This window comes from Schistocerca nitens, chromosome 6 (assembly GCF_023898315.1).
Source record: "Schistocerca nitens isolate TAMUIC-IGC-003100 chromosome 6, iqSchNite1.1, whole genome shotgun sequence".
NCBI classification, from domain to species: Eukaryota; Metazoa; Arthropoda; class Insecta; order Orthoptera; family Acrididae; genus Schistocerca; species Schistocerca nitens.
Genome location: NC_064619.1, coordinates 310,872,015 through 310,898,915, shown reverse-complemented (window position 1 = coordinate 310,898,915; position 26,901 = coordinate 310,872,015). Strand labels below are relative to the sequence as shown.

The 26,901-nt window shown below is 46.0% G+C and overlaps 1 protein-coding gene and 1 pseudogene across 1 annotated transcript in view; both read right to left on the bottom strand.

Moving 5' to 3' along the window:
* The window catches only part of LOC126263342 (C-Maf-inducing protein-like), a 983,791-nt gene that overhangs the window by 393,467 nt on the left and 563,423 nt on the right, over positions 1 to 26,901 (bottom strand). The gene's annotated exons all lie outside the window — the stretch shown is intronic.
* LOC126263765 (5S ribosomal RNA) lies at positions 2,593 to 2,710 on the bottom strand (annotated as a pseudogene).

The following is a 26,901-nucleotide window of genomic DNA, read 5'->3' as shown; positions in this document are numbered from 1 at the left end:
ACAGAATCCAGTATGTGAAATAAATTTCGAACTGATACGTCTACCCGTTCGCGAGAAAAGAGGTTCTTAACAGACGGACGGATGGATGGATGGACAAACGAAGGGACAGACAGACAATCAGACAATAAATGACAAAAATTTTTGTTTCCGTTTCGTATAAATACAAATTAGCAATTTTAGGAATCTTTCCTTTACTTGAACTGTGAAACCTTGCTTCTTGACAAATTTCATGATTCTAGGTGAACGGGAAGCACCCAGTAGCTTTTGATGAGTGAGTTTGTGAGTATCAAAATATGTGACATAAATGGCCGTAACTTTTAGTATCATTGACTTAGTAGCTTACATTCATTACACTGGGCAGTAGCTAGTATGTGACAAATTTAGACTTGATACGTCAGCCTGTTCCTGAGAGAAGGGGCTGTTAACAGACGGACCGACAGGCAGACAATCTCATCAGAAACGACAAAAATTTTTATTTTGTGTTGTAAGCTGGCATGGTCTCCTGACCTTCATTTCTTACATATTCCATCCTCACAATCGTATTCTGCACATCAAGACGCTTCATTCGAACCCAAACTCGATAAGGTAGAGTCAATTTTGTATGAATTCATGTAAGCAATATGCAAATCTAATAAGTAAATCTCAAGTGCGCACTGAGGTTGAAAAAAGTCCAGGCTGGTGTACACAACATGACGGCCACAGGAATTTTCGTTATAAAGAGGAAACCAGCCCGCTGGAAAGACTGTCCCGTCAAGAGGGCTGGGTCAACAACATAACTACTTCGGCCGAGGCGACCGCCCAGGGAGAAGACAGCTTTTGCCAGAGCGAAGGGATAACGACTCCCATGTCCGACTTAAAAGCAGATTCCGCTACATTGTGTGGGAGCGCCCAGAAGACGCATTTTTTCACGGACCCACTGCGTAGTTACGGAGTTCTCACAGGAGGACAGTATACGCCTATTGGAGATGCTACAGATTTCCGCATTGGTCGACTTAAACGAAACGTCATTCTCCCGTTTAAAAGAGCAACGCTGATTGGCGGAATATTTCTGATGCAAAGAGTCATAGGAGTGAGGGAAGGCAGCGAATGATATACCCTTGCAACTTTTCCAGAAAAAGGGGGCCATTCTGTTGTCGCCCTTGGAGCGGGAACACGTAACGAGAGCGAGTGCGCTCGTACATGTACGCAAAGAGCGAGGAACAAAGTCTCTCCTCAGTACTTCACTGGGAGAGCACCTCTGTCATTAGCGAATCGGAGTGACACTCTATATAGAGTCGCTCACAGTTAAGTGTTGTTCACTGTGTTGGCCGCCACACTTATTGTGCGGTGTGAACATGGACAGAGTATTAGTTAAACGCCTGTGAGCGAGTATTCAGTGGAATTGCGGTGGACTGGTTATCTGACCAGTGTACCATGCCAATAGTTAGACTAGGGGCGGATAGGAGTCCTTGACTTCGTCAAGGCATAGGGAGACTTTGATTGGCGAAGGTCAATCCAGATAGAAAGAGATAGTTGTGTTATTTGTCAGCAGCGAGTGACGCAGGCAGCAGTTGTCGCAGCTCACGGTATTGTGTGCTACAGCATATGCGAGCCCCATCTATCCTCCCTAACAGTGCACTCCACTACATTTCTCACGTGACAGCCTTGACCGTACCTAGAAAAGTTATTCAAGTTGTGTAGGTGCGGCTCTCAGCCATTCTTCCGAGAAAATAACATACTTAAAGAAAAGGGAGAATAGAACCTTTCCATACTTTGTAAAATAATAGCATTCCTATCCATAAGAGGCAATCTACTGTTCCGAAAAGAACCCAGAAATTTATTAATTTTTTTATAAGAAAAAGTTTCACTTGATTTCTCAGAATTTTTTTGCAATAAATAATATTTTCCGTTCGTTTAATGTTTTTCTTACACTAACTAGCAATACTCCCATACCCAAGTATCCCACTAGTTATGTAAGAATATATAGAATATTTTTGTGTCTTTTCCTTACAGCAGACGACTCCATAAGATATTTGTTGCTGAATGTTTTTCAAGCAGTTCTTGCTGGTACGTCAAGAGCGTCTGTTTGACTTGTATAGTAGTGTGAGGTGGAAATTGTTTCTTGCAGGAGCCAAAGGGTTGGATCAAATCCATTGCGCAACTTGCCAAAAATAAAACCCACACACTCACAGTGTGACATAATTACCAATTAACAATTTCCGGATTTTTCCTTTGCTTGCGGTGTGAAACTGTGCTCTTTGGAAAATTTCATGATTCTAGGCCAACGTAAGTTTCCTGTAGGTTTAGATCGCCGAGTTTGCGAGTATTATATGGCATAAATGGTCAATGCATTGGCGTAGAAGCTTCACTTTTTTACATCGTCGAGGGAACGTAGACCTTAATAAAAGAAAGCACTCCGTCTTCAGGCCACGAGTGGCCTACCGGGAACATCCGACCGCCGTGTCATCCTCAGGGGAGGATGCGGATAGGAGGGGTGTGGGGTCAGCACACTGCTCTCCCGGTCGTTATGATGGTATTCATGACCGAAGCCGCTACTATTCGGTCGAGTAGCTCCTCAATTGGCATCACGAGGCTGAGTGCACCCCGAAAAAATGGCAACAGCGCATGGCGGCCTGGATGGTCACCCATCCAAGTGCCGACCATGCCCGACAGCACGTAACTTCGGTGATCTTACGGGAACCGGTGTATCCACTGTGGCAAGGCCATTGCCACGTAGACTTCAATATGTGACAAATATTTCAGCTTGATACGTCTACCCGTTCCCGAGGAAAAAGGTTTTACGCAGTCAGACAAACAGACAGATAGACAAAGTGATCCTATAAGATTTCCGTTTTTACCGACTGAGCTACGGAATTCTAAAAAGACGATGTATTCACCCTAATAAACTTGAAACCCTTACTTCGTAACTCTGTATCGGAAAGAAAGGGAAAGAGAACCGTATGTGATTGGAAGAGACGTGCGGACGGCCGGGCCCTCTAGTTGGCGCTAACCGCCGGGGGTTTTCTGACAGGGCCGCCCCGCCCCTCCTCTCCTCTCCTCGCGCGCGCGCGCACACACACACACACACACACACACACACACACACACACACGTGCCCGCTGCCGGCGGTCGCGCGACAGGCGCCACTGAATCAGCGCTCCGCGCCGCGGCTCGGCGCTCGTTCCGCCCCGCCTGTTATTTCTGCGCCGCCAAGTGACGGGTGCGCGCCGCGGCGCCCAGAATAGAGCGCCCTCACCGGGGGCTCGCCGCCGCACTCTGGCAGTCTCGCCCGGCTTGAGTCGGGAAACGCCTTCTACTGGACCCAGCTCTCCTCTGTAGGACTCACAGCCGCTGGTGTTCGAAGTATGGCGGAACAGGCCTGTACGGCACCGTCAACAATTTTAGGAACCCTACCACACTGAGCCTCCAGCATTTCCATCCCTATGTGAGATGTTCACAAAACTTTCGGATAGTCTAGAGCCTTGAACTTCGCACAAAGACGTCATCACAGACCCAAAATTCAACACAAATATTATTTCAAAATGGCGACAATGACATCATCCGTCCCCAACACTCGAAAATATAAACGTCAATAGCTGAATCGTACAAGTTATTAACAATAAACCGAAGGGAATTTGGGGAAGGGACAAGGTAAAATCACAACTAAAACACACTCAACGGAGAAAAAGCACTACGCAGGAATTATCCGAAGCGGACGGAGTCAGTAGATGTGGTGTACATGTACAGACAAAGAAGTGATTACAATTTCAGAAAAACTGGATTTATTCAGGTGAAGAGCTTCACGAACTGAGCAAGTCCAAAACGCGTTGATCCATCTCTGGCCGCCATTATCCAAGCTGTTATTAGGCTTCGCATTTATTGATAGAGTTGCTGGATGTCCCCCTGAGGGATATCGTCCCAAATTCTGCCCAACAGACGCGTTGGATCTTCAAAATCCCGAGATGGTTGGAGAGCCCTGCCCATAATGGAACAGACGTTCGTAGCTGCGAACACGTCGGCGATGTTGCTGACCAATATAGGGTTTGGCAAGTACGAAGACAGGCAGTAGACACTCTCGCCGTGTGCGCGCGGGCGTTATCTTGCTGAAATGTAAGCCCAGGTTGTCTTGTCATGAAGGGCAACCAAACGAGTCGTAGAATACCGTCTACGTACCGTTGTGCTCTAAGGATGCCGCGGGTAACAATCGAGGGAGTCCTGCTATGAAAAGAAATGACACAACAGACCATCACTCCCGGTTGTCGGACTGTATATCGTGCTGCTGTTTGGATGGTATCCCACCGCTGTCTGAAGCGCCTCCAGACACGTCTCCGCTGGTCATGGGGGCTCAGTTCCAACCGGAACGCATCACTGGAGACAGTTCTTTCCCAGTCAGTGATACTCTAGGCCGGAGACGTGTCTGGAGACACTCCAGACAGTGGTGGGATACCAACCTGACTGTCCCCCTCCATACGCTCCAACAACCAGGGCTAGTGGTCTGGGCTGTCGTTTCTTTTCATAGCATGACCCCTTTGTTTGTCATCCACGGCACAGAGGTACGTCTATTCCATATGTTCCGTTTTGTTGGTCCTCATGACAAGCCATTCTGGGCTTATATTTCACCGAGATAATGCCCACCTGCACATGGCGAGAATGTCTACAGCTTTTCCTCGTGCTTCGCAAATTCTAACTTGGCCAGAAGTTCACTGGATCTCTCGCCAATTGAGAACATTCGGAGCACTATGGGCAGAACCCTCCAACCATCTTAGAATTTTGACTACCTAAAGCGCCAGTCGGACAGAATTGGCACGATATTCCTCAGGAGGATATCTAACAACTGTATCAGTGAATGCCAAGCCAAATAACTGCTTGCATAAGAGCCAGAGGTAGACCAGCGTATTACTGATTTGCTCAAGCTGCTTCTCTTTAATAAATCATGCAGTTTTTATGAAATTATAATCATTTGTTTGCTGCACATGACCTTCACATCTACCTGTTTGCGTTCCACTCGTGTAATTAGTTCGTTGTGCGTCGTTGTTTTTTGTCTTAGAGTGTATTACGAAAATATTTAAATATACAAAAGACTTGGAAAACAAGCTACTATAATTGGCATTAGATACAATGATGCGGACCGACTGTAACAGGTGTTCTTACATCACATGTATGTATGTATGTATGTACAGAAAGCGACTTCATATTATTTGAGTCATCAGTCATCTGACAGATTTGATGAGCCCGCCAGCACTTCCTCTCCTGTGCCAGCCTCATCATCTACAGTTACGGTCGCAGGTTCGAATCCTGCCTCGGGCATGGATGTGTGTGACGTCCTTAGGTTAGTTAGGTTTAAGTAGTTCAAAGTTCTAGGGGACTGATGACCACAGCAGTTAAGTCCCATAGTGCTCAGAGCCATTTAAACCATTTGAATGGGCTCTGAGCACTATGGGACTCAACTGCTGAGGTTATTAGTCCCCTAGAACTTAGAACTAGTTAAACCTAACTAACCTAAGGACATCACAAACATCCATGCCCGAGGCAGGATTCGAACCTGCGACCGTAGCGGTCTTGCGGTTCCAGACTGCAGCGCCTTTAACCGCACGGCCACTTCGGCCGGCTAAACCATTTGAACCTCATCATCTTAGAATATGGCTGATTTGTTGGCTATATTTCAATTACTGCCTTCCTCTATTGTTTTTACCCGCAACACCTCCCTCTAGTACCATAGGAACTATTCCTTGATGTCTTAACACACTTCCTGTCATCCTGTCCCTTTTTTTGTCACTGTTTTCTACACATTTCTACCCTCGCCTGCTCTGCGGGGAACCTATTCGTTTGTTATCTTGCCAGTCCACCTAATTCGCAGCGTCTTCCCACAGTACCACATCTCAAAAGCTTCGACTCTCTTCTTCTGTGTTTCGCGCATAGTACGAAGTACAGGCAGCGAAAAATCGCGGCAGCTGTCGCAACGCCGTATCGGAAACCTCACGTTACCTACAGAGAATTTCGAAGTTACACAGACAGATTTAAATGGGATATATAAGATGACTTGGGGAACAAATTGAGAATAGGAACCCTTGTCCGTAAACGTCATCTAACGACGCTACACAGCGTCGAAGAAACAGGCTTGGTTGGTTGGTTGATTTGAGCGGAGGGACGAAACAGCGACGTCATCGGTCCCATCGTATTAGGGAAGGAAGAGGAAGCAAGTCGGCCGTGCCCTTTCAAAGGAACCATCCCGGAATTTGCCTGAAGCGATTTAGGGAAATCACGGAAAACCTAATCAGGACGGTCGGAAGAGGGTTTGAACCGTCGTCCTCCCGAATGCGAGTCCATTGTGGTAACCACTGCGCCACCTCGATCGGTGAAGATACAGGCGCCGATGTCTCTGCGTGTGTTTACAGGGTATTTCCGTAAGAGACTGTACAGATTTAACAGGAAAAAGAGGATGCCCCACTGGTAGGGAACCTTGGGTAGGAGAAGCCAGTTTAAGGTGATAATAGGAATAGGTGGTGGTTCTGAGCACTATGGGACTTAACATCTATGGTCATGAGTCCCCTAGAACTTAGAACTACTTAAACCTAACTAACATAATAGGAATAAAATCACGTTACTGTGTACTTTTTGTTTACGTTAATTAACTGCAAATACCATCATTGACACAAAGAACATACCATTTGTAGTGTATCTTACAAAATGTGCTGAAATTGACGGCCATCAACCTCAATGCAAGCACGAAATTGGCCAACAAGATTCTGACGCACCCTGACAAATATCCCTGGAGTGTTTCGAATCACGTCACAGGCAGCTACAATTCTGGCAACTAATTCCATCTTCGTATCAAATGGCTCTGAGCACTATGGGACTCAACTGCTGAGGTCATTAGTCCCCTAGAACTTAGAACTAGTTAAACCTAACTAACCTAAGGACATCACAAACATCCATGCCCGAGGCAGGATTCGAACCTGCGACCGTAGCGGTCTTGCGGTTCCAGACTGCATCGCCTTTAACCGCACGGCCACTTCGGCCGGCCCCATCTTCGTATCCACTTGGGTCTCAAACACAGGTGCCTTTAGATATCCCCACAAGAAATAATCAAGGGGATTCTGGTCAGGCGACCTCGCAGGCCATGGAATAGGACCCACCCCTCCAACCGAGCGTCAAGGAAATACTGCACCGGTTTTGCTCCATATATTATACTGCACGTCTCTGTATGGCAGTGAGTAATGAATGGGTCTGTCATTGATTCATAGCACGTTCTCTCTTGGGACATTGTAAATACGATATAACAGAGCTACATTATGTACAAGTAAAGTAAACAAAACCTGCGTCATGTCTGCCTCGTACTCAGGCTCTTCCTCGTTGTTTCCTTGCAGGCAACAAAGAAAGTACATATAAACAAACAGCACAGTACGTGTAAACTTGTACGTATGTTAGTTGTAAACAAGCTGGAAAACAGTAATGCTACATAAAGTGGTAGACAAGTCCGTTTCCATGTCTCCTTAAGTTGGCTTCTCCGACACCAGTTACGCTATCTCAAATTTTTCAGTGGAACTTTCTCTATATCATGTATTTTTATACACACTCTTACGGAAACAAACGGTCCACAAGGTGATTCAGTGACGATTTTAAAACGTTCAGGTATGATGTAGAAGGATAAATGCTAGAATTTGCGGTAAGGGACCCCGGTCCACAAACGACGGAGTCTTAAATTACAGGTGAAAACCATTCTGATACCTCTTATAATGCAATGCATGTACCGGTACTTTTGTTGCTGATATTTAAGGGTAGGCAACTTTCAAAATAGGTAGTAATAGACCAAAACAACAACAGAAATATCTAGCACAAATGGCTCCAAACTGCATACCTGCGGAGCTATGAGCACTTGTTCATCTTCTCTAGTGCGAAAAACATCTCTATTGACCAAGTGTTCAAAATGGTTCAAATAGCTCTGAGCACTATGGGACTCAACTGCTGAGGTCATAAGTCCCCTAGAACTTAGAACTACTGAAACCTAACTAACCTAAGGACAACACACACATCCATGCCCGAGGCAGGATTCGAACCTGCGACCGTAGCGGTCGCGCGGTTCCAGACTGTAGCGCCAGAACCGCTCGGCCACCAGCGGCCGGCTGACCAAGTGTTCCTAGCTCTTAAGGTATGCATTTCAGCGCCCTGTTTACACGACACTGATTTCTTGTTTTGGTCCATGCTACCACCTCTGAAAGTTGCCTACCCTAAAATTATAGCAACAACGGCACCGGTGCGTGTATTCCACTGTCAAAGATATCAGAACGATTGTAGCTCATAACTTTCGAGTCCTTCGTTTCCGGACCAGGGTCCCATACCTTAATTTGACACATTTATCCTTCTCAATCATCCCTGAAAGTTTGTAACGGTTTCACTAAGTCACGCCGGTGCCAGTAACTTCGACGCTCTGTAGCGTCGTTGGATGGCGTTTTCGGACTCGGGTTCCCATCCTCACTTTGTTCCTCAAAACAGATTCTACATCATCTCGAAATTAGTTGGTGTAATTTTGAAACACACTGTATACAAAAACTTCTGAAAATGCGCTACTCTTCTTGCATAATGGGCGACATTTGTAATCTACGAGGGTGAGCCAAATGAAAACCTTAAATTTGTAATAACAAATCGAAATTTCGCGCTGTTACCCTGTAAGTTGGTAAGCTTGCTACAAACAGCGTGCAGAATGGCCTGTAGGTGGCAACATAGTGCAGATACATACATACCGTCGCAGTATCAGTGTAAAGATGGCCGCCTCACTTGCGACTTGCACCAGGGAAGGACAGCGTTCTGTTATTCGGTTTTTGCGTAGTGAAAGTGTGAAACATACTGAAATTCATCGACGAATGAAGGTTCAGTACAGTGATGCATGTTTGTCACAGCAGCAAGTCTACGAATGGAGTAGGAAGTTCGCAAATGGTGTGACTTCAGTGGAAGATCCTCCTCGTCGAGGTCAGGCACTACGAGTTGTGACTCCACAGAACATTGCAGCAGTTGAAGCCATAGTGAAGGAAAACCGCCGAGTGGCACTGAATGACATTGTAGCATGTTTGCAGGTTAGTCATGGGTCAGCACACCACATTGTGCATGAAGTGCTCCAGTTTCACAAAGTGTCTGCAAGATGGGTGCCATGGCAGCTGACTCCTGAAATGAGAGAACGACATTTTGATACTTGTGAAGAACTTCTTCGGCGCTTTGAACGAGAAGGTGATGGCTTCCTTGCAAGAATCGTTACTGGGGACGAAACATGGGTTCACTTCCACTAACCGGAAACGAAGAGAGCGAGCAAGGAATGGTGCCATTCCTCATCACCAAGTGATTTCCATATATTTGGACCACTCAAAGACGCAATGGGAGGAAAGAAGTTCAGTTCTGCTGAAGAGGTACGCTACGCGGTGCATGAGTGGTTGCGTGGACTACCAAAATAATTTTTTTCTAAAGGAGTTTATGCACTTTGTAAGCGCTGGAGGACTTGCACTGAGCGTGGGGGAGATATGTTGAAAGGTGATACAGCTTTGTATCGCTTCTGCACAATAAATAATATTTAAAAAAATATTTAAGATTTTCATTTGACTCACCCTCGTACAATTTTTTGTTTTATAGAGTATGTTTCAAAACGTACTGTAAGAAACGGTCCATTTAGTTAGCTAGGTGACTGATCGCTAGCAAAGGTACACTAAAAAGATATATTCCTTGCTTTTCCTAAATACACCGACGGAAAAAATCACAGCACCAAGAAGGGGTTATGCTACATAAACAAAAGTTGGTAGGCGTGTTTCTACATCTGAAAGATGACGTCTATTCAGATTTCACGCCAGTCACATAAAAGTGACGCTACTAGCGCCACTGTGAGACAGCAAATCAGGTTTGCTTTAACGGTCGTGAGCATTAGTTACCTCTGCGATCAGACGTAGTGAGTTGATGCTAGTCAAGAATGCCTGCAAGACGACAGAGACGGCCGTCCTTTGTGACCGAGCGGTTCTAGGCTCTTCAGTACGGAACCGCGCTGCGGCTACGGTCACAGGTTCGAATCCTGCCTCGGGCATGGATGTGTGTGATGTCCTTAGATTAGTTAGGTTTAAGTAGTTGTAAGTTCTAGGGGACTGATGACCTCAGATGTTAAGTCCCACAGTGCTCAGAGCCATTTGAACGACAAAGACGCCATTATCAACACCTCAGTGAGTTTGAACGAGGTCGTGTAACAGGGTTACGCGGACCTGGATGTTCTTTCTGCGATATTACAGTACGATCTGTCAAGAATATAGCCACTGTATATGATTGCTGGCAGCGGTGGTCACGATCCAGACGGCCACGTGGCACTAACGAGAGGGCTCTGGCGCCTTGTACTGCATCCGCAGCAGCAATTTCAGCAGTAGGTGGCACCACAGTGACACAATGAACTACTACAAATCGATTACTTCAAAGACGGCTTCGAGCCATACGCCCTGTAGCGTTCATTCCACTGACCCCAAACCACCGCTGATTGCGACTTCACTGGCGTCAAGTGAGAGCTCGTTGTAGGACAGGGTGTGGGCCTGTTGTGTTTTCTGGTGAAAGCTGGTTCTACCTCGATGCCAGTGATGGCTGTGTGTTGGTTGGTAGGAGGCCAGTTGAGGGCCTGCAACCAACCTGTCCGCATGCTAGGCTCCAGGACCTACATCTGGAGTTATGGTCGCGTTGCGATTTCGTATGAAAGCAGCAGCACTCTCGCGGTTATCCCAGGCACCCTGACTGCCAATTTACACGCCAGTTTGGTGATTCGACCTGTTGTGCTGCCATTCGTGAATAGCATTACATTGGGTGATTTCCAACTGGATAATCCTCGCCCACATACCGCTGTTGGAACCCATCATACACTACAGAGTGTATGCAGGTTGTTTCCGCCTGCTCGATCACCAGATCTGTCTCCAATCGAGCAAATCTGGGAATCATCGGACGACAATTCCAGCGTCACCCACAATCACTATTAACCGTCCCTGCATTGACCGACCAAGTGCAACACATCCCACAAACTGACGTCTGGCACCTGCACAACATAATGCACGCACGTTTACATGCCATCAATTAACATTCTCGTAGTTACAGTCGTTAACGTGCCATTATTTCACATTTGCAATGGCTTATCTCTCGCTTACATCAACCTATTATCTTGCAATGCTAATCACTTAACTACATTACTTACATACATGTAATCCCGACATTTCACTGCTCTACATTAATTATTTTTGGGTGTTGCGATTTTTTCCGTTAGTGTAGATTAACACTCTGCCATCCGGCGACACCACAGTGGTGTCGTGCGCGAAATAGCGGTCAACGGCCGGCGACACCACAGTGGGGTCGTGTGCATAGTATCGCGCAGTGGCCGGCGACAGCACTTTAGTTTCTGTTGCATTCTGTTGGTGTTTTGTTTAGGTAACAATAAATAACACACGTTAACAAGTTTTTTGTTTTTATAAGTACTTGTGCCCTTTCATCACGTCACACGGAAGAGACGATACGATTATTTACGATGGATATGCGGATGTCTTGTCTGACGTTCCGGACGACTTGGCCGATTGGGAAGACACTGAATAAAAAAAAAAAAAAAAAAAAAAAAAAAAAAAAAAAAAAGTGAAGCAGAACCTTGGGAAAATATGGAAATACGTCCAAGAAGAATTCGGCGAACGCTACGATTGTCAACTGATTCGGATGAATCATACGAAGAAGACAGTGCACAGTTGTCAGACTTTGATTTACCGAGCACCAATAATAAATTTGAAGGATCTCAGGGTCCACATATATTTCCCAAAGATACACAGAGCGTCGAGGATATCGTAAAATTATATATTGGCAACGATCTATTTGAATATATTAGCAACGAAACCAACAAGTACTACAGTCAAAATTGCAATAGAAGGAAACTGGATAAAAAAAATTGCCAAATCTGTCGATGTTACGGGACCCGAACTTAGAAAATAGTTTGAGCTTGCTATCCTTATGGGAACTGTAAAAAAAGGAAGGATCGATGATTACTGGTCAACGAATCCGTTGACAGACACACCGATAATTCGTAAAGCGATGTCCGGCAACCGATTAAGACAAATATTATAATTTTTACATTTTTACGACAACAACAATAATCCGGATAATGCCGACCGGCTTTTCAAAATACAATTCGTAAGTGATTATTTTTCCAAAAAGTTTAAAGAAACGTTTAATCTTAGTCAAAACATCTCAACCGATGAATGAATGATAGCGTGGAGTGGACGGTTAAATTTTAATGTTTACAGAATGGCTCTGAGCACTATGGGACTTAACTACTGAGATCATCAGTCCCCTAGAACTTAGAACTACTTAAACCTAACCAACCTAAGGACGTCACACACATCCATGCTCGAGGCAGGATTCGAACCTGCGACCGTAGCGGTCGCGCGGTTCCAGACTGTAGTGCCTAGAACCGCTCGACCAACCCGGCCGGCTATAATGTTTACAATCCGTCGAAAATTACGAAATATGACATACTCCTTTGGATTCTGTGTGATTCGAGTACGGGATACATTTGCTCATTCAAGATATATTTCGGCGCTGGAGAGCCTTTAGCAAAAACCGTGATGGAACTACTGACGCCTTCTTATGGAAAGTGGCATCACCTCTTCATGGATAATTGTTATAACAGTGTAGAACTTGCAGAGAAGTTACTTGAAAAGGACATTCGAGTTTGTGTAAGGATACGGCAAAATAGCGGATTCCTGGAAAAATTAAAGCGCGCAAAAGTCAACGTGTTTGAAGCTTGTCATCAACGGAAAGGTGACAAGCGGCCGGCGACAGGCTAAGTAATCCGAATTAGCGCTGCCGGCGCCACGCGAATAAATTTGTACGAGACGTGCGGAAGGCAAAGTGTTAAGGCGAATGTAGGTGTGGTTGTCTCCAGAAGTATACAGGCGACTTGCCCCACTACTCTCGCGGTACTTAAGGTCGCGCTCCGTTTCTCTTGACATCGAGCCGGTAGTTCGTCTGACAGTTATCTTTCTTCCTTCGACGACCGTCCGTACTCGAACACCTTCCACCCACGCATTGCCCCGAGTCGTGCGTCCACGTAGAACGGCGTCCAAGTTTGGAAGAGTTAACTGGAAGAGCCGGTCTGAGATAAGGGTAGCGTGTTTATAAATATCTGCGGGGCACAACTTCGCGGAGTGTCCGGTCGACGAGTGCGAAACGCGTGACGTCGGCGGAGCGATAGTGGGTCCCCGATAGCCTGTAGCACTTTCTTGTCACCCTGCTATCGCGTGGCGGACGCACAAGGCACTTACTGGGCTCTTTACTTAGCCCTCCTGACGGTAGCTTCCTTTTATCTCTGTTTCCCCATTTCCAGAAAAAAACCTCTCTCCAACTATTGCTTCAACACAGCGATGTCACGGTGCCTTTTTGGAAACGTGATAACAGTTTAGGGCAAACGATATATACCGTTCTCGAGTCCCCCTCCTATTTGGTTTCGTAGCTTCAATTCCAGCCGTCTTCAGAGCCGAGATCTGTGTACAGTCTCGGAGAGAGCCATTCAATCTGTGATATTACGAATACGACAGAGTGCTGAAGAAGTACTGCCTCCCATTTTTTTACGTGAAAACTCTTAGAGATTTTTAGATAAAGCAACCATTATTAGCATTCTAGGTCTTGTTTACGTTCACATACACTACTGGCCATTAAAATTGCTACACCAAGAAGAAATTCGAATGATAAACGGGTATTCATTCGACAAATACACTATACTAGAACTGACATGTGATTACATTTTCACGCAGATTGGGTGCATAGATCCTGATAAATCAGTTCCCAGAACAACCACCTCTGGCCATAATAACGGCCTTGATACGCCTGGGCATTGAGTCAAACAGAGCTTGGATGGTGTTTACAGGTACAGCTGCCCATGCAGCTTCAACACGATACCACAGTTCATCAAGAGTAGTGACTGGCATATTGTGACGAGCCGGTTGCTCGGCCACCATTGACCAGACGTTTTCAGTTGCTGAGAGATCTGGAGAATGTACTGGCCAGGGCAGCAGTCGAACATTTTCTGTATCCAGAAAGGCCTGTACAGGACCTGCAACATACGGTCGTATATTATCCTACTGAAATGTAGGGTTTCGCAGGGATCGAATGAAGGGTAGAGCCACGTGTCGTAACACATCTGAAATGTAACGTCCACTGTTCAAAGTGCCGTCAATGCGAACAAGAGGTGACCGAGACGTGTAACCAATGGCACCCCATACCATCACGCCGGGTCATACGCCAGTATGGCGATGACGAATACACGCTTCCAATGTGCGTTCACCGCGATGTCGCCAAACACGGATGCGATCATCATGTTGCTGTAAACAGAACCTGGATTTATCCGAAAAAATGACGTGTTGCCATTCGTGCACCCAGGTTCGTCGTTGAGTACACCATCGCAGGCGCTCCTGTCTGTGATGCAGCGTCAAGGGTAACCGCAGCCATGGTCTCCGAGCTGATAGTCCATGCTGCTGCAAACGTCGTCGAACTGTTCGTGCAGGTGGTTGTTGTCTTGCAAACTTCCCCATCTGTCGACTCAGGGATCGAGACGTGGCTGCACGATCCGTTACAGCCATGCGGATAAGATGCCTGTCATCTCGATTGCTAGTGATACGAGGCCGTTGGGATCCAGCAGGGCGTTCTGTATTACCCTCCTGAACCCACTGATTCCATATTCATCTAACAGTCATTGGATCTGGACCAACGCGAGCAGCAATGTCGCGATACGATAAACCGCAATCGCGATAGGCTACAATCCGACCTTTATCAAAGTCGGAAACGTGATGGTACGCATTTCTCCTCCTTACACGAGGCATCACAACAACATTTCACCAGGCAACGCCGGTCAACTGCTTTTTGTGTATGAGAAATCGGTTGGAAACTTTCCTCATTTCAGCACGTTGTAGGTGTCGCCACCGGCGCCAACCTTGTGTGAATGGTCTGAAAATCTAATCATTTGCATATCACAGCATCTCCTTCCTGTCGGTTAAATTTCGCGTCTGTAGCACGTCATCTTCGTGGTGTAGCAATTTTAATGGCCAGTAGTGTGAAATGAAATGAAATGTCGTGTGGCTAGAGCCTCCCGTCGGGTAGACCGTTCGCCTGGTGCAGGTGTTTCAAGTTGACGCCACTTCGGCGACCTGCGCGTCGATGGTGATGAAATGATGATGATTAGGACAACACAACACCCAGTCCCTGAGTGGAGAAAATCTCCGACCCAGCCGGGAATCGAACCCGGAACCGTAGGATTGACATTCCGTCACGCTGACCACTCAGCTACCGGGGCCGGACGGCCAGTAATGTATTATACTCCTTACAGTTCCACTTGGCCCCATTCGATTTTCGTCTGTTTCCAAAACTTAAAGAACATCATTGAGGCCTTCACTTTGATAGTGATGAAGTGGTGCATGCAGAGGTGAGGTTGTGGCACCACCAAAAAAGCTAAATATTCTACTGTTACTGTATCAACAAGTTGATCACTCGTTGAGAGAAATGTGTTCATCGCCAGGTTGACAATGTTGAGAGATACGTATGTAGACATGAAGAATAAAGAAGTGGATTGCTAATAACGTTTCTCTGATTTAAGAAGCGATAAGAATTTTCACATAAAAAATTTGCAGGAATGCTTCTCAGCTCACCCTCGTATTAAGTTATAAATGCTATAAATGTAGTCTCCCAGTTGTGTATGTGTCCGAGACGTGTGTGAAATGGAAATTACATTTCATCATTCCCTCCGTAAAGCAGTAGTTTTAAAGCAACGCCTTACTGATGGTCACCAAAATGACGGTGAATATAAGAGACGCTCTTCAGTTTGAAGAATGACGCCAGGTAGCGCAGGAATGCCTTCCTTGTATACAGGGTGTTACAAAAAGGTACGGCCAAACTTTCAGGAAACATTCCTCACACACAAAGAAAGAAAATGTTATGTGGACATGTGTCCGGAAACACTTACTTTCCATGTTAGAGCTCATTTTATTACTTCTCTTCAAATCACATTATTCATGGAATGGAAACACACAGCATCAGAACGTACCGGCGTGACTTTAAACACTCTGTTACAGGAAATGTTCAAAATGTCCTCCGTTAGCGAGGATACATTCATCCACCCTCCGTTGCATGGAATCCCTGATGCGCTGATGCAGCCCTGGAGAAAGGCGTATTGTATCACAGCCGTCCACAAAACGAGCACGAAGAGTCTCTACATTTGGTACCGTGGTTGCGTAGACAAGAGCTTTCAAATGCCCCCATAAATGAAAGTCAAGAGGGTTGAGGTCAGGAGAGCGTGGAGGCCATGGAATTGGTCCGCCTTTACCATCCATCGGTCACCGAATATGTTGTTGAGAAGCGTACGATCACTTCGACTGAAATGTGCAGGAGCTCCATCGTGCATGAACCACATGTTGTGTCGTACTTGTAAAGGCACATGTTCAAGCAGCACAGGTAGAGTATCCCGTATGAAATCTTGATAACGTGCTCCATTGAGCGTAGGTGGAAGAACATGGGGCCCAATCAAGACATCACCAACAGTGCCTGCCCAAACGTTCACAGAAAATCTGTGTTGATGACGTGATTGCACAATTGCGTGCGGATTCTCGTCAGCCCACACATGCTGATTGTGAAAATTTGCACTGAAATGAGGATTGACACATTGTTGGATGAACCATTCGCAGAAGTGTACCCGTGGAGGCCAATCAGTTGCTGATAGTGCCTGCACACGCTGTACATGGTACGGAAACAACTAGTTCCCCCGTAGCACTCTCCATACAGTGACGTGGTCAACGTTACCTTGTACAGCAGCAACTTCTCTGACGCTGACATTAGGTTTGGTTCAAATGGCTCTGAGCACTATGGGACTCAACTGCTGAGGTCATTAGTCCCCTAGAACTTAGAACTAGTTAAACCTAACTAGCCTAAGGACATCACAAATATCCATGCCCGAGGCAGGATTCGAACCTGCGACCGTAGCGGTCTTGCGGTTCCAGACTGCAGTGCCTTTAACCGCACGGCCATTTCGGCCGGCTACATTAGGTTTATCGTCAACTGCACGAAGAACTGCCTCGTCCATTGTAGGTGTCCTCGTCTTTCTAGGTCTTCCCCAGTCGCGAGTCATAGGCTGGAATGTTCCGTGGTCCCTAAGACGCCGATCAATTGCTTCGAACGTCTTCCTGTCGGGACACCTTCTTTCTGGAAATCTGTCTCCATACAAACGTACCGCGCCACGGCTATTGCCCCGTGCTAATCCATACATCAAATGGGCATCTGCCAACTCCGCATTTGTAAACATTTCACTGACTGCAAAACCATGTTCGTGATGAACACTAACCTGTTGATGCTACGTACTGATGTGCTTGATGCTGGTACTGTAGAGCAATAAGTCGCATATCAACACAAGCATCGAAGTCAACATTACCTTTCTCGAATTGGGTCAACTGGCGGTGATTCGAGGAAATACAGTATATACTGACGAAACTAAAATGAGCTCTAACATGGATATTAATCGTTTCCGGACAGATGTCCACATAACATCTTTTCTTTATTTCTGTGTGAGGAATGTTTCCTGAAAGTTTGGCCGTACCTTTTTGTAACACCCTGTATAGCTGTCAGATAAGACCAACAAAGTAGTGGCACCCTAGCAGATCCGTAGACTTCCTATAGTGCTTGCTTGCAAGACGAAGATGTAATTTCCATAGATATCTGGCATCATGACAACTTCGAATCATTAACCACTTGTTTTTTAATGCTGGTTAAAAGCATTGCACAATCTGAAGATAACGTCCATTCACGCATGACAAACCAACATGGAAAGCACGAGAAAACGCTCCACGGAAGCTGAAAAGGCTGTTTTTACGACGCTTATTCACGTCTCATAGCTATGACTGCATACGTCGACATGACGAAGTGGCGCTATCCACTACGACGAATGAGCGCTATTTATTGCGGGTGGGAAAAAGTGTGTTTGACCAAACCGTTATTACAATTCGTTGTTCAAATGGTTCAAATGGCTCTGAGCACTATGGGACTTACCTGCTGAGGTCATCAGTCCCCTAGAACTTAGAGCTACTTAAACCTAACTAACCTAAGGACATCACACACATTCATGCCCAAGGCAGGATTCGAACCTGCGACCGTAGCGGTCCCGCGGTTCCAGACTGTAGCGCCTAGAACCGCTCGGCCACTTCGGCCGGCACAGTTCGTTGTCCGCGGTGTTAGTTATAGATGCATTCTGATGCAGTGCACTGAAGAAAGAAGCAGCAAAAAAAGTTTAGCTTCCAGACCTGCCTGAATTCTTAGTGATCGATGTATATAAATTCGGAACTATTAGAAACATAGTTAATTTTATATCTTTCATCGCAAATAAACGTTTTTTGCACCAAGACAATTCAAAAGGGGTCGCTAATATTGACATCCGCGAATTCTGAGGGATTCAGATTGTGTAACTGTTCTATAATATTTATAACTGCCCGCTTAGACACAGTTTATCTTGGAGGGTACAATCCACATGCCTGCGTAATTTTCTTCGACGCAGTGTGTATTGCGTGCTGTTTTTACTACTAAATACAGTTCGTTGTGTCTGCCCTTTATTTTTGTGAGCAACTTCTCCTTCCCATCACGAAGTGTTTTACAGTGCATTTTTAACGATTCTTCCAGTCAATTGCTCCTGCTGCCAGTAATTACCTATTGCTCTCTATAGCCGGCCGGAGTGGCCGTGCGGTTCTAGGCGCTGCATTCTGGAACCGAGCGACCGCTACGGTCGCAGGTTCGAATCCTGCCTCGGGCATGGATGTGTGTGATGTCCTTAGGTTAGTTAGGTTTAATTAGCTCTAAGTTCTAGGCGACTGATGACCTCAGAAGTCAAATCGCATAGTACTCAGAGCCATTTTGCTCTCTATAGTCAAATCTCTCGTTCATGGTCTGCCTTCACCGGACCTGTTTCCTCTGATCTCTCATGTTTTTCTCATTACGTTACATTTGCAATTTTTTCTGTTGGATGACCTTCAGGGTCTACACATTAGCAACAGGTCGAAAGTTCTGTAACAGGCAGAAAATGCAGTATTTACCGCGTGTAAATGCCTGTCCTTCACCAAATACGATAAGTGAGTATTGTATTGTTAGACGGACCACCGCGTTATCGAATTTAAGAAGACAGTTGGATGATCAGAGTCCACGTCGAGGTCACTGTGGACGGAATACGAGCTTCAGCAAAGATGGGAAGGAAAATCGGTCATAGCTTTAAGAAGTCAACGCAGGATTCGTCTGTGGTGGTTTATGAAAACCACAAGAAACTTAGATCAGCATAGCAAAATGGAGATTTAAACTCAGCTAGCTCTGAACACAACTGCAGTACCTAATCGCATTGTAGGATCTCCCTCGATTTTTTTCCCCTCGGACCCGAGCAGGCAGAAACGTGATTCCCAGAAATTTATATAACGTAGCTGAGTTGAACTCGGACATTGTGTTCTAGCGGCACCCGCTGAAAAGATAAGGGTTATCCGTCATAGCGGTAGAGATGTTTCGTGCTTCATTGCTCAATTAAGATAAACAGCTAGGAAATACTAGTACGTTTTCTTTCTTTTTTTACTGCCAGCACACAGGCAAAGTAATGTCACTGTTGTGTTGTAGTTGTCGAGAACGGTGTCTTCTCTCTCCTTCAGTCACCTCCCATCTATTATAATCAGGTACCAAGTGAGTACCGTCGTAAGATACTGTTGCAGACGCACGTCACTACTCACTGGTACTGATTCTGCTTGTGCTTTAAATAACACTGATATTCGCTCGTTGGCAGGAACTAACCTCTGACCTCCAAGTACATCAAAGGTAACAGCATAAATGTTAAATGTGACGCAATCAAAAATTGCGTAGGACGTCTACAGAGACGGCGCCCCTGTTCCGTATCTCATTTTTAAACTTTCATCCATGAATACAAACAAAGCAGGTGCGTAGGCTACGTAGCGCATAAATACGTAAACATTTGTATAATAAATGCATTTTTGAAAACAATTAAGAAAGTTTATTTGCGCGAATTCGTTTGAGAAGATAGCTTTGGGCACTTAACAGACACTCAAGCGTGATTAACTGTGATGTTTACAGACGCCTTCACTTCTTGCCACTGTGGTATAATGTTTTAGTTTATTTTCGAGATACTTAATTCTACTTGCAGATTTTTTTTGATCAGACCATATGCTCTTACATCTGACATTCCACGCTTCTATCCGTAGAACGCCAGTTTTCTTTTTCCTGAAAACTAAGTCCTCCTGAGTAGTCCCCACGCGGAGACCCGAGTGGGGGACTATTCTACCTCCGGAATATTTTACCCAAGATGATGCCATCATCATTTAAGCATACAATAAAGCTGCAGGCCCTCGGGAAAAATTACGGCTGCAGTTTCCCATTGCTTTCAGCCGTTCGCAATATCGGCACAGCAAGGCCATTTTAGTTAATGTTACAAGGCCAGATAAGTCAATCATCCAGATTGTTGCCCCGGCAAATACTGCAAAGGCTGCTGCCCCTCTTCAGGAACCACACGTTTGTCTGGCCTCTCCACAGATATCCCTCCGTTGTGGTTGCACCTACTGTAGAGCTATCTGTATCGATGAGGCACGCAAAGCCTCCACACCAACGGCAAGGTCCATGGTTTCCATATTTCACATACATTTACCCAATTGAAAAATGGGGCAAATGTATGGGGTAAAGATGGGGGGGGGGGGGAGACAGAAGGCTAGAGCAATCAACATAAAATGTCTAGAGTTTGCCGATGATATAGCTATCACAACAAATACAGAAATGAAGTCAAGGAAACTCTAGAGACACTAAACAAATCTCAGCCAAAACGACACTAGAAATCTCATTTGAAAATACGGAATAAATGGAAACAGAATCCACAGAGAGGCACCCACTGGTGAAAAAATATGGAAAGATTACACAAGCAGAAAGTTCAAATACCTGGGAGAGATTATATGGAAAACAGGACTGAACTTGGCATCCCATGAAGAAAGGATCACAGAACTACAAAAAGCATACAAACAGACATGGAACCATTACAACAAAAGAAACATTTCCATCAATGCCAATTTAAGACACTACAGTACAGTATTCTTACAAGAAGCCTTGTATGCCTCAGAAACAACAGTAAGAGACGTAATGCTTTAAAATGTGGAACAGAGTCTAGTAACTAATTAGAGACGTTTCTACATGTCACCCTTTCTGATTTTCACCCCAATCCCTATCATCTTACTCACACATTGATGTTACACAAATAATCAGGCGTATTTATAACAGATTTGGTTGGAACTGCACCAGGTGTTCCTGAGTTACGCTGTAAGTCACCGCTTTTAGCTCCCAGTCATAGTGGTGCTGGGAGTGACTTACTGTGAAAGTAAATTTTTCGAGATAACAAATTATGCGAGAGCCAATTTTGGTAGAAAGTCCTTCAGCGTTCCAGAGAGATGTTGAAATATCATTTTATTGCAAGCCGACCCCCACCACCACCACCCATATCTAGGAACGGAACGTCATCATGACTGTAATATTTTTACATGTCACGTCTTCTCGGCCCCAGCGCTATACTTAGTGGTGTTTGGGATGCATTACATTCACCCAATGTCTTTACACAAATAATGAGTCATGCGTATCAAAAATTTATTCAAATTTCCTGTCTTAATCTTACATATTACTCCCTTTTCATACCCACCCCTAAGCGTAATAGGTAGTTCTTACCCCCACATAAAACTTCGCGGGCGTGTGTACAACTACTCATTACAAAAATGGTTCAAATGGCTCTGAGCACTATGGGACTCAACTGCTGAGGTCATTAGTCCCCTAGAACTTAGAACTACTTAAACCTAACTAACCTAAGGACATGACAAACATCCATGCCCGAGGCAGGATTCGAACCTGCGACCGTAGCGGTCTTGCGGTTCCAGACTGCAGCGCCTTTAACCGCACGGCCACTTCGGCCGGCCAACTACTCATTACAGTTTCTTCGCAATCGGATGAACGATACAGGAACGCACAAGAGAAGAACAAACAAATATTATTGTTTATGTATTAGATGATCGTAATACTTCTTCCATAAATACCACTCCATGTCTGACTTATTATTTGAGTTTCTTAACACAACGGTATCTGAGAAGTGTCATCAGGATTTATAGAAACACACAGACCACAGCATAAATGTATACTGCTTACATTTCATCATCATTGTTGGCCACTTGATATTCACTACTGTATAAAGGTGACCTCCAGACTTTTCCGTGTGTTTGGCTCTTCAGCGATACTCATCCGGCTATTCATGTATGTTTTGTAACGTCAGCTAACCACTTTCCGTTAAGTAGTCGTCGTCGTCTAGATCTTTCCTTATCGCACGGAATCCGGCAGAGACTTTCCTTGTTCCACTTACTACCCACTCACCTGTTAACGTATCTCACCCATATAACATTAATTACAGTCGGAATTATGACTTCCATTCCAGTCTTTTTCCTGATTCATCTGTTTGTTTCCCGTAACATGAACGCGAATGGTACCACTGAGACATATTCTGCGCAAAAGGAACTGCTAAATGGAGAGAGAGAGAGAGAGAGAGAGAGAGAGAGAGAGAGCATTCATTATGTACTCACGGGCGACATAAAACTCCTTGTGATATCAGATACGCAAGGTAGCCATAAGCTGCACCATCTTCTCTTCAGTGTTGTTCTTGAGATTCGCATTATCCGCATGATGTAGGTAACTCTCTCTCTCTCTCTCTCTCTCTCTCTCTCTCTCTCCCCCTCCCTCCCTCTCCTCCATGTTTCGGAGTTGCTGTCAAATTTTTTACATGCATTAGGCACCCTACCGTACACCCTCTGCTTTCGTCACAGTGTCACTAATATCAGAGCAGGATTGTGAGCTAAAATAAAAACTCTATCATTGTTCATCAGATGTTCATGCCGTGACGTTACAGGCAACAACGGACACTGTAGGATGTCTGCCTTTACAAATTGTTTCGCTTTAAATACTGATAGACCTCTCTATATTGTTACTCAACGTCTAAGATACATTTATCTTCTTGTTTCATACTACCCTTTCCTCATGTCTTCTTTTTTTATTCTCTTCTTTGTTTAAACTGCTACAGATATCTTAATGTAATTAGACAATTATTACAAGTTGTTATTAGTGATTATTGGGGTATCTCCGTGAGGACCAGTACCTAAAAAAGTGAAAAGCCAAGAAGACGTGGGGATGCCAGTGTAATTACATACACATACACGTACAAACGATCGGGTAGGGATGTAAATGATTAGACCTGCAACTCCCTGTAACTGGTAGAGTAGCCACCAGATCGCGTTAGTGTTGTGAATCTTCAGGTTTTGGCGGCGCAAAGACTGTTCCGTTAAGTTTCGGGTGTGCAGCCGCAACAAAATCTCCTTCTTCTAATATTTCGGCTGTATAACGTTCAGCCATCTTCACAGTGAGCCGCAAGACTGCCGCTCCAGTGCTCGCTTCGTCCCTTTATACTGTTATGAACGTTATACAGCCGAAATAGAAGAAGAAGATTTCTTGCGGCTGCACACCCGAAACTTAATGGAACCGCGTTAGTGTTGTTTGTGTTTAGTGTTGTTACCAGGCCAGATAGAGTATGTAAGAGCCATGAACTGCGACAAATGTTGAGTGTTCAATGGTAAGGGTACGGAGATGCTACGTAGTCGTATAAGGCAGCTTTATCAGCATATGACAAACTTTGATAGCGGTCTGATTGTGGATCTTCATTTGACTGGATGGTCGAATCGCGTAATACCAAGATTTCTTGGGCGTTCGGATGTTCAAATGGTCAAATGGTTCAAATGGCTCTGAGCACTATGCGACTTAACTTCTGAGGTCATCAGTCGCCTAGAACTTAGAACTAATTAAACATAACTAACCTAAGGACATCACACACATCCATGCCCGAGGCAGGATTCGAACCTGCGACCGTAGCGGTCGCTCGGCTCCAGACTGTAGCGCCTAGAACCGCACGGCCACTCCAGCCGGCTCGTTCGGATGTGACCGTGGCTCCATGTTGGACTGCATAGCAACGTAAGGCCAGGCAGAATCGTCGTCAAGGTTCAAGAGCAAGTAATGGACTCCCCCCGAACCGAACGAGGTGGGCGCAGTTGTTAGCTCACTGGACTCTCATTCGGGAGGACGACGGTTCAAAACCGCGTCCGGCCATCCTTATCTAGTTTTTCCGCGATTTCCTTAAATCACTTCAGGCAAATGCCGGGTGGTTCCTTTGAAAGGGCACGGCCGACATCCTTTCCCACTCTTCCCTAATACATTGAGACAGATGACCTCGCTGTTTGGTTCCCACCAACGAACCAACCAACCAATCAACCAACTCCCTGCAACATTCTGTCATACCACAACATTGGGTGTCATACCACACCATTGGTTGGAGACAAGCAGCAGACGAACTGCACAACTCAAACGAGTAAGTATGGAGTGGTAGAGTGGCCGGGAAATATGGCTGCTGATGGATGGCGTTGCACTGACTTTAGCGATGAACATACTTGTATGGATATGGGGTCTGTTCTTTCGGACATGTCCGAAAGAACAGATACCATATCCATGTAAGTATATACACTCCTGGAAATGGAAAAAAGAACACATTGACACCGGTGTGTCAGACCCACCATACTTGCTCCGGACACTGCGAGAGGGCTGTACAAGCAATGATCACACGCACGGCACAGCGGACACACCAGGAACCGCGGTGTTGGCCGTCGAATGGCGCTAGCTGCGCAGCATTTGTGCACCGCCGCCGTCAGTGTCAGCCAGTTTGCCGTGGCATACGGAGCTCCATCGCAGTCTTTAACACTGGTAGCATGCCGCGACAGCGTGGACGTGAACCGTATGTGCAGTTGACGGACTTTGAGCGAGGGCGTATAGTGGGCATGCGGGAGGCCGGGTGGACGTACCGCCGAATTGCTCAACACGTGGGGCGTGAGGTCTCCACAGTACATCGATGTTGTCGCCAGTGGTCGGCGGAAGGTGCACGTGCCCGTAGACCTGGGACCGGACCGCAGCGACGCACGGATGCACGCCAAGACCGTAGGATCCTACGCAGTGCCGTAGGGGACCGCACCGCCACTTCCCAGCAAATTAGGGACACTGTTGCTCCTGGGGTATCGGCGAGGACCATTCGCAACCGTCTCCATGAAGCTGGGCTACGGTCCCGCACACCGTTAGGCCGTCTTCCGCTCACGCCCCAACATCGTGCAGCCCGCCTCCAGTGGTGTCGCGACAGGCGTGAATGGAGGGACGAATGGAGACGTGTCGTCTTCAGCGATGAGAGTCGCTTCTGCCTTGGTGCCAATGATGGTCGTATGCGTGTTTGGCGCCGTGCAGGTGAGCGCCACAATCAGGACTGCATACGACCGAGGCACACAGGGCCAACACCCGGCATCATGGTGTGGGGAGCGATCTCCTACACTGGCCGTACACTACTGGTGATCGTCGAGGGGACACTGAATAGTGCACGGTACATCCAAACCGTCATCGAACCCATCGTTCTACCATTCCTAGACCGGCAAGGGAACTTGCTGTTCCAACAGGACAATGCACGTCCGCATGTATGCCGTGCCACCCAACGTGCTCTAGAAGGTGTAAGTCAACTACCCTGGCCAGCAAGATCTCCGGATCTGTCCCCCATTGAGCATGTTTGGGACCGGATGAAGCGTCGTCTCACGCGGTCTGCACGTCCAGCACGAACGCTGGTCCAACTGAGGCGCCAGGTGGAAATGGCATGGCAAGCCGTTCCACAGGACTACATCCAGCATCTCTACGATCGTCTCCATGGGAGAATAGCAGCCTGCATTGCTGCGAAAGGTGGATATACACTGTACTAGTGCCGACATTGTGCATGCTCTGTTGCCTGTGTCTATGTGCCTGTGGTTCTGTCAGTGTGATCATGTGATGTATCTGACCCCAGGAATGTGTCAATAAAGTTTCCCCTTCCTGGGACAATGAATTCACGGTGTTCTTATTTCAATTTCCAGGAGTGTATAATTCTAATTTAGCGATGAATCGTGGTTCTGCTATATCCCAGATGACCGTCGCTGGCGAGTATGGCGGTGACTGGGGAGAGGTCCCATTCTTCCGTTGGTCTGGAGAGGCACAGTGGTTTTACTCCCGGCGTCATGGTGTGGACAGCCATCGGATATGACTTCAGGTCACAGCTGACAGTGATTGAGGAAACACTGACGGCAGAACGATATGTCGCGGACATCCTGCGTCCTGATGTGTTACCTCTCATGTGACAGTGCCTTGATGCCGTTTTTCAACAGGAAAATGCTCTTCCACACATAGGACGTGGCTTTATGAATTGTCCATGTGATGATGAGGTACTCCCCTGACCAGGAAGATGTATCTGTTCCCCACACAACATGTATGAGACGAGCTCGGACATCAACTCAGCTCCAGTGCCAGCATCCAAGATCCAGGATATCAATGACAGTTACAACAGTTGTGGGCCACACTGTCTCAGGAGAGGATACAACCGCTTTATGACATCCTTCCAACCTAAACAGTTCATGCATTCAGGATGGAGCCTGTGCAACGCCATACTGATATGTGCATTCACACTGGCAAGTTCTGTCAAAATTTCTGTCCATTTTGTCATCATAGAATAACATCACATACCCTCCAAACTCTTGAAGTTTCGTTTTATTTCCTCACCTCATTCCGGGTGCTTCACTTTTTTTGTCAAGTAGTGCAAATAGCTATGCCGTTGGTAAAACCATATAGGAGGGTAATAAGGAGATAGCAGACTAAAAGATGGTTCCTGAAGGGAAGTAGCAGCCTTTTTAGTAGCAACAGGGCAGCAGTATGGGTTTGTGACTTGTCTTGTAACATTAGCCAACCTGGTTA